Below are 8,089 nucleotides of genomic sequence, written 5' to 3' on the forward strand. Positions count from 1 at the left end.
CACCTGTCTGTAGTGTGACCTGTCCAACTCACTTTATAAACTGAACAGACCTAATCTTCTGTGTGCTTGTTCCAAGAGTCAACAAGCTAATTCAGTGCAGGAAACCCTTAGCTAATGGAAAACCAAGCGGAAAAATTCACATAATGCAAGGTAGCATCCTGCACATTTATTTGGTTGGCTATGCTATGGCAATGCTGCTTTAAGAAGCTCTGCCTTCTAGTCAGCATTATGCAGCCACCGCTGTACCACCGCTGTACTTTACTGATACCCAAACCAGTTCATGTCCAGGAAGGTCTTCTCCTCACAAGATCTTCTACTTCTGGCTGCTATCACATATGTAGCATCCTGGTCCTCTTCCTGACTGGTAATGAAAAGACTATATTGAACCAGCAAATTCCCTCTTCTGTGGGAAATTCTGAAATTTCCCACTTGGCTCTGAATCAAGATAAGAAGTCAAACTTCCAGGATTTTTCAAGAAACAAAACAAGTCAAAATATTTTATTTCCGCCAGTTGAAACCTCTCCTTTTGAACAAATGTTATGATGGATTAAGAACTGATAAGTAATTAAAAAATACTGCAACATAGTTACCCTAGCTGTCTTCTCCTCAAGGTCTATGTTCATTTACCACAACAAAGAGAAATCCTGGTCTAAATCATTGAAAGTTTTCCTGTTGTCTTTCAAAGGATAGAATTTTCCCTTTAAATTTTCCTAAAAATATCTCAGCATATTAAGGTATTGCTCATTCACTGAGCTTGGAATTTCTCAGCATCTGAGTGTCATTTCTCTGTCATCTGCTAGTTTTACGATTTCATATGTGTCAAACAGCTTGCTACTAGCGCTGTGCCATCATGTTACCATACATGCATTCATCATGTTAGAGCTCTGTCTTTTAGGCAGCATCACAATTATTTAGACCTGCAACAGAATTCTAGAAATTCAGAAATATTACGTTTCTGTGAGGAGATGGATCAGAGAAAACAAGGCTATTCTGCTTGATTGCCATTTTTATGTCTCTTCAGCCTTTTATTAGCATGCATAATTAGTAACTGAGTCTTATCAGAGAGCAACATTAATACAGCAAACTTTGTAATCTTAAGACCAGCACTTTGAAATCAGTAATCCAGAATAATTTGATCTTTTATGATAGGGCCCAACATATAATTTTTGCTCATAGTAATCTTTCACAACAAGAGTATGGAAAGGAAACATCAAATGACTCTAACTGTCTTTTTTTTTTTTTTTTAAGCAATCTGTCCTCCTGTGTGGTAAATTGGCTTTGCTCCACTTTATTCTTTTCCTTCCAATGTTTCTATAGTTAATAATCCCTCAAAAATGTGTTTCTAGGATTTCTGTTATACAGTCAACGTTGCTTAAAAGGGAGCCAAATTCTACCAACAAACCTGGCTAAAAGCTAATAAATATAAAAGTTTTCTAGCCAGTTACAAATGCAAGCAGAAAAATGGCATTTCAGAATTTTAATATGAAGTCTGGATATCAAACATTTGATAACAAGCAATTATATTGTTTCAGTAACAGCCTGTTTACATTGACCATAACTTGGCAGAGGTGAGCAGGTTTGAATTTTTAAGGAAAATTCTGTTTTCTTAGAGATGGCTGTTTTTAATGGACATTCTCTGTGAACTTGAAAAGTGGTTTTGGATGTTAGGCAACACCTTAGTGGCTGCCCTGTCAACCCCATTACCCAAATCTTTATCTGATCTAAAATTGCATCACTTCATTGACATCTTTTATCTTTCAAGTCTAAAATTCTTAAAACAAACAAACAAACAAACAAAAAACCTTACTGATTCCTGTCTTCTCTTTCATTTACTAGCAGATCAAAGAATGTCTCACTGCCTAGCCTTAAAATAAAGTGCTATGACTTATATTACTGTGGAGAGGAAATTTTTAAAGGCACAAATGAGAGAAGACACTTAAAGCCTACTAGAAACTGTATACATAGTTGTACGCCTAATTTTGAAAGTAGCTTCTTTTCCCTTTAGGACATAAATTCCTTTTGAACGGTGAACAGTCATAGCTGAACAGTTTAGGGTGCTGCTCTGACTTAAAAACCAGGTGCGCCCCCTTGCTTTAGCTAGGAACAATATGAAAATTAAATTAAACCATCTGAGTAAAACGCCTTATCCTTCTTTAGGTTTCCTATTAGAAAACGGTTGTCACTATGTATAAGAAAGACAGATAACTGCAATGTCTGTGTATTATTTTTCCCCCAGGACATTTAGGAGTCATATATTTCCCCTGGAACACCTTAAATATCACAAACTTGGCATAGATCTGTGACAGTGAGCAGCATAGATCACAAAAAGAAGTTTTCCTCTTAGCGTGCTGGAAATAATACAAAATCTGACTGTTCTCACATTATTGTGAAACTTGCTCTTTTGGTCCCATCTGGTATCATCACAGAAAAACATGGAAATGAACATATTTTGTGCAGCTCAAAAGATTCCTTCTATGCCCAGTTGTTTAATGTAAGACTGCATGAGTGGCAGCTTGTTAGCTACTTTGCCAGATGCTAAATTGAAGATGCTAAATTGAATGTTCAAGTCCAATTCAAAACAAGATAGCATCTCTCAGAACTAATCACCTCAGTCTAGAGAGCTGTTCCCATTCACACACTGTAGGAGAGCATATCTTATTTTTTGTATTTTAGCAATGATGCATAATCTTCCTTTAACACTTTATCCATATAGCCAGAAAAAATAATATTGAATATTTGTGTCCTCTTCAACCTAATGTATGCTGAATGTACTAGCAGTGAGGCACTGAATAGTTTTCTACGTACACATACATGTGCACACACAAGGAAAGGAAGGGCTAGTTCTCATGCACACACATCCCATCCTTCATGTTCTCACCATCACAGGTGAGATTTTCTGCCTTTATTTATTCTATTGTTTGTTATGATGTACAGAGCCTGAACAGTATTCCGTCTATTAATGATCTAATTATATTTTCTTTCTGTTTCCAGTCTGTGTCTATCATGGAAATTATTTATGCAATTCGTCTTTCTTTCAATACCTATTTGCTTTCATTAGCTTAGGAGGAAACCATGACTGTCATTAAATAAATAAAACAAAAATCTGCTATAATGTAGTTGTGGACAATAAGAATCAATGAACTACTGAATTGTAATTGAAGGCAAAAGGAACAGTGGTCACGTTGGTTTTTAGAGAACAATGTTGAAAGTAGGCAATAGCTTTCATATTTGAATAAAGAAAAATTCGGTGTGTGGATATGACAGTGTGCTTCTTTCCTTCCCCCCCCACCCTGATGTGCTCTCTTCCCCTCAACCTGACCTCCCTGTAAACAGCACATATGCAGGGGCTAATGGAGCATGCACCAACTAAGGCCCGTCTAGCATGCAAATATGACTGAGTCAATCATCTCCCCCCCCATAAATAGGGGGCAGCCCAGAGCCCCTTGAGCTCTCCTGCACAGCAGCGGGCTGCACTGCAGAACCTCCTCTTGAGCAGGGACGCCTCTCAAGGTTACTCCTCGAGGTTGAGAGATTCCTTACCCGCCACAGATCCTCGGTAAGTGATTAACAGCATGCTGAACTTTTGCAAACTTCGCAAAACTTTGCTGAGTTATATCTCTGATTAATTGTGCACACAATCCCTTAGACATAAACCATTGAGCAAGTCTGAGACTATGATCAGATCCAGCCACACCTAGGCTCCTCTCCAAAGGAGTTTAGAAAGCAAGGGGGTCCTTTCTGAACCTCGTGACTCAATGGGAGGGTCTCCTTCGTGCACACTCCTTAAGGCATAAACTGTTGACCAAGTCTGGGGCTAGGATTGGATCCAGCTGCACCTAGGCTCCTCCGAGGGGGAGTTTGGAAAGCAAGGGGGTCCAGTCTGAACCTCATGACTCAACGGGAGGGTCCCCTTCGCACATACTCCTTTAAACATGAACTGTTGACCAAGTCTGGGTCTAAGGTTGGATCCAACTGCACCTGGGCTCCTCTCTGAAGGAGTTTAGAAAGCAAGGGGGTCCAGTCTGAACCTTGTGACTCAACGGGAGGGTCTCCGTTGCACACGCATCTGACCCTGTCCTTCATGCAGTAAATAACTGAGTGAACCTTGCCAATCAAACATCGTTAAATCGTTCTTATTTACAACTGAACTTTGTTAAGTTGCTATCTTACCGCAATAAACATAGTCCTGCTTCCCTCTTACGAGTGAAGTGCATCACTCCTCCATGACAGCGGAAGTTATGTAACAGTAAGGAAAGTGAAGAACATGTGACACACAGGGCTTTTACTGGGATTTCATCACCCCAGAAAACAATCTTTAAAAAAAAAAAAAAAAAAAAAAAAACTATTATTCCCTGTGGAATTCTAAGAAAAGTTCATCTATATGCAAAAACAGGTGGGCCAAGTTAAATCCTCAGGGTTAGAGAGATTTGAACAAAATTCCTAGTCATTCTTTACTCTTAATTGTTCTTTTGCAATCTCACTAAAAAGTATATAAAATTAACTATAGTGGTTGTCTAGTGGCAACTATAAAGTATGTAAATCTTAAGGATAGTTAAACCTCATAGAAGAGAAAGAGGTGAGACCAAAACAGTCCTCCACCCTCTACTTGGTCTGGTGCCTCTACACTGTAAAGTCTAAGTGAAATTTTGGAGAACATACTTGGTCTACAAGCTTCTGTAGGAAACACTCAAGAGGAGTGCTCTTTTGCTGTGCTTTCTGAAGTATAGACAGAAGCACTGAACCTGGGCTCTGCTTTCCATATATAGGATTTTTAAATGCTAAAAAGTAGGGAACGCAGAAGGTGCTTCCCTAATATCCCAATTAGTTGATGGGAATAAGCCCCTCTATCAGGTCAAATGACACTTTCTCTCAGGCCACATGTGTCTTGTATGGTGCTTGGAGTACGTGAGTTTCCAGAGACAGGGAAGAAGTGAAAGGAAATCTGGAGCATGGTTTTTGAGCCTGCAACAGGAGGTAACCCCATATTTCATTGCATGTCTAGTAATCACAGCTGCGCAATCCACCTTCATGTCATCCCAAGAAATTTTTAAGCCTGGAAGACACCGTGAAGTAAATACCAGCACTACTATAACAGACACAGTACCAGTGACATAGATAATAACACACTCATTTGCAGTGGGTGAGGGGCCTGGACAAACGTTTGTTGTCTTTTTGCTTGCGCCATACTTCTGCGAAACTGAGTTTCCTGAAACTCTCTGAAGGTGTACGAAGGTGTTTGATTCATCAGCTATTACCACAGGTCTGCTGCCCTAAAACTCCCTTGTTTTGCAGGTAGGGAACAGAACATGCCAAGAAGCTGATGCTAAAATTCTTCAGCTGGGGAGATAGGTGGCTAAACAAGAGTGAATGCAAATCACTTGTCTGGAGTTACACAGAAATTAAGGTACTTTACAAGGATTAAATATAGGTTTCCAAAGTCCCTGTGCATGTCCCTGTGAAAATAACTGGTCTTGCCTATTAATCATTCTAGTCTGGGAACTATTGGACAAACTATGGGAAATTGAGCATCTGGAAGCAGATTCTGTGAACAACTCCAACTTTCCTTTGCTGTTCACTGAAGCATGGTAGGCCTTCTAATTTTACAAGAAAACCTCTAAAATTTCCTTCTCCTTTATCCAAACTAATTTCTGTGTTAGTGTTCAGTGGAATGAAATCAATCTTTAGTATACTTTTTTTGTATCACTTTTCAAGCCTAATGTTTTCAGACCCAGAAAATTTGCTAGGATCTCATACTTTCCCCCAAGTATGATAGGGAAGATGATCTTATTACAAAAAAAAAGTCATCACAGAAATTTGATTATTAGATTTCACCTTTTTATAACTTAAGAACAATATTGATTTTTAATTCAGCACTGCACATAATGTATGGAACATTAACTCTATTGAAACAGATGAACATACACAATACACCAGTGAAACATGGACAAGAATGTAGGGTTTTTTGAATGAAAATAATTCATTAGGGCCTATTTCTTTCACAGTTCATTTACTCCTAACTTGATAAAAGTTTCTGAGTTTTAGTTTTTACCTTAAACATTCTCTTTTTGTGACTATTTAAACTTCAGAACATTATTTAGAAATGTATATGCATGTTACAGAGAGGCTTTCCAAAAAAAAAGAGAGAGAGACAGACAGACAGACAGAGGAAGTTGGAATCATACAGTCAGTTGTGTGAACATCATTATTTCCTCAGGCAAATGAGATATCCTGAGGTCAGCTATTCACTTTCCACTTAGAAACAATCAGAAAGTGCTAGATTTAGCCAGTAGAGATTATCTTAAATATTTTCACTAACAAAGCTAATTACATTAGAGCAGTTAGTTCTGAAGTACCGAGCTTCATGGACTGATTTTCACAAGGTCTGCTCCCCACAGCAGCTCCACTGAACAGCTATAAAGACCACTGACTGTTCAGGATTACTTTGGTACTGCAAGATGAATGTAGCTGCATTTTTTCACCCAGTACAAAAATTATTTGACATACATGACTATATTTGAAAATAAAGAATTTCAAAGTTTGCAGGATGGTTGCACCTCTACAGCATTTCCGCAAGACTTGTACTGCAAGCTACAATGGCAAATCTCATGATTTGTACTGGTGTGCACAAAGAATTTTTGTTTGGTTGGTTTCATGGTCCACTAGGACCAAACCAGACTGTTTCTCAGCAAATTTACAATGTAGGAAAGGCACCAAGCTTACTGATGATTTTGTATAAACCAAAATGTTATCAAGACTTCTGGTGGCTAAACCTTTTCTCAGTGAAGATAATGACAATATTTCCCCGAACCTCAGGTAGAGCAGAAATAAGGATAGTAATATTTAACAGTTTGGAAGACTAAAGACTATGGACTGAAGGTGGCAGGTTAGACTCAGTTTTGCCATAAACTTACCTTCAGCAAGCCAGTAACTTCTCTGTGCCTTGGCTTCTCCATCTTCACAGAAAAACAGAGAAATTTACTGCTTCCATAGGACTGTATCACAGAAAAACTTATTATCATCAGTAAAATGAGAACTTTCACTTTCAAGTGCCATTAGAGCATCCAATATATTTCATATAATTTCTTCTGTACCAGTCCACTTAATCAGTGTACTGGTTTCTAATAACAACTCTTCAAATATTTTTTTTGGTCTGCTTGCAAATTGTCCTGGAAAACAAGTACAACACTATTTTTAAGTATGTCCTTTTCTGAAAATGGAATGCAAATATTATGTTCCAGTATAATGAATGGGGGACAATTTTTCATCAGTTTTGTAACAAATGAAGAATCTGAAGTTTTCATGTATTCCTGATGTATTTCCAAATACATTGCTGAAATGCATATTATATTATTCACAATCAATAAATATGCAATCATCTTAGAAAATCACACATAAAAAACATAACACATAGGTGACTAAGCATGTGCTAAAAATATACTAACAATTTGCCTTAAATCCCAATACATTTTTTAAAACACTGAAATGCTTTACCAGATACAGACTCAATAAAATCACTTTGGTGTGTAGGCAGATCATGCTTAACTTGGATTTCCACAGCACAGACAAATATTATGGATATATTAGTTGAAGAGAATATCGATTATAGCTCTGTCAGTGTTCTGCAGAAACATAAACAATATTCTTCATTGTAAAAGAGTACAACAAATCAAGTTTTCAGACTATGTACTTCAGAAGCAATCACCATCAGGTCAAAACTGTATTTCTAGCATAACTCAGTGTTATGACCAAATGTTGCTTAATATTACCTTATACATCGTAAAGAGAAAAGCCAGAGCTTTCCTGATCCAGAGTCAGCTGATACGATAATAAGCATCTCCTATGTCCCCAAACACGCTCTACAGTAAACATGGCCCCAAAACCTGCCCTCCAGTCAGGTCCTTTTCATTTGAGCTTATTTTCAGGAGTTTCTTGTTTGCCAATAATTAACTTGCTTTAGTTCAAACTACTAGGATTTCTTAAATATTCCAGAAATGTCTCTCTGGGTGAGTCTAATTCAAACTGCAGTAGTAATCTGAGTCAGTCCTAGGTCATTGGATTCTTCTCTCTCTTGAGGACAGTAAGACGACAT

The sequence above is a fragment of the Apteryx mantelli genome, chromosome 2 (assembly GCF_036417845.1).
Source record: "Apteryx mantelli isolate bAptMan1 chromosome 2, bAptMan1.hap1, whole genome shotgun sequence".
Taxonomy (NCBI): Eukaryota; Metazoa; Chordata; class Aves; order Apterygiformes; family Apterygidae; genus Apteryx; species Apteryx mantelli.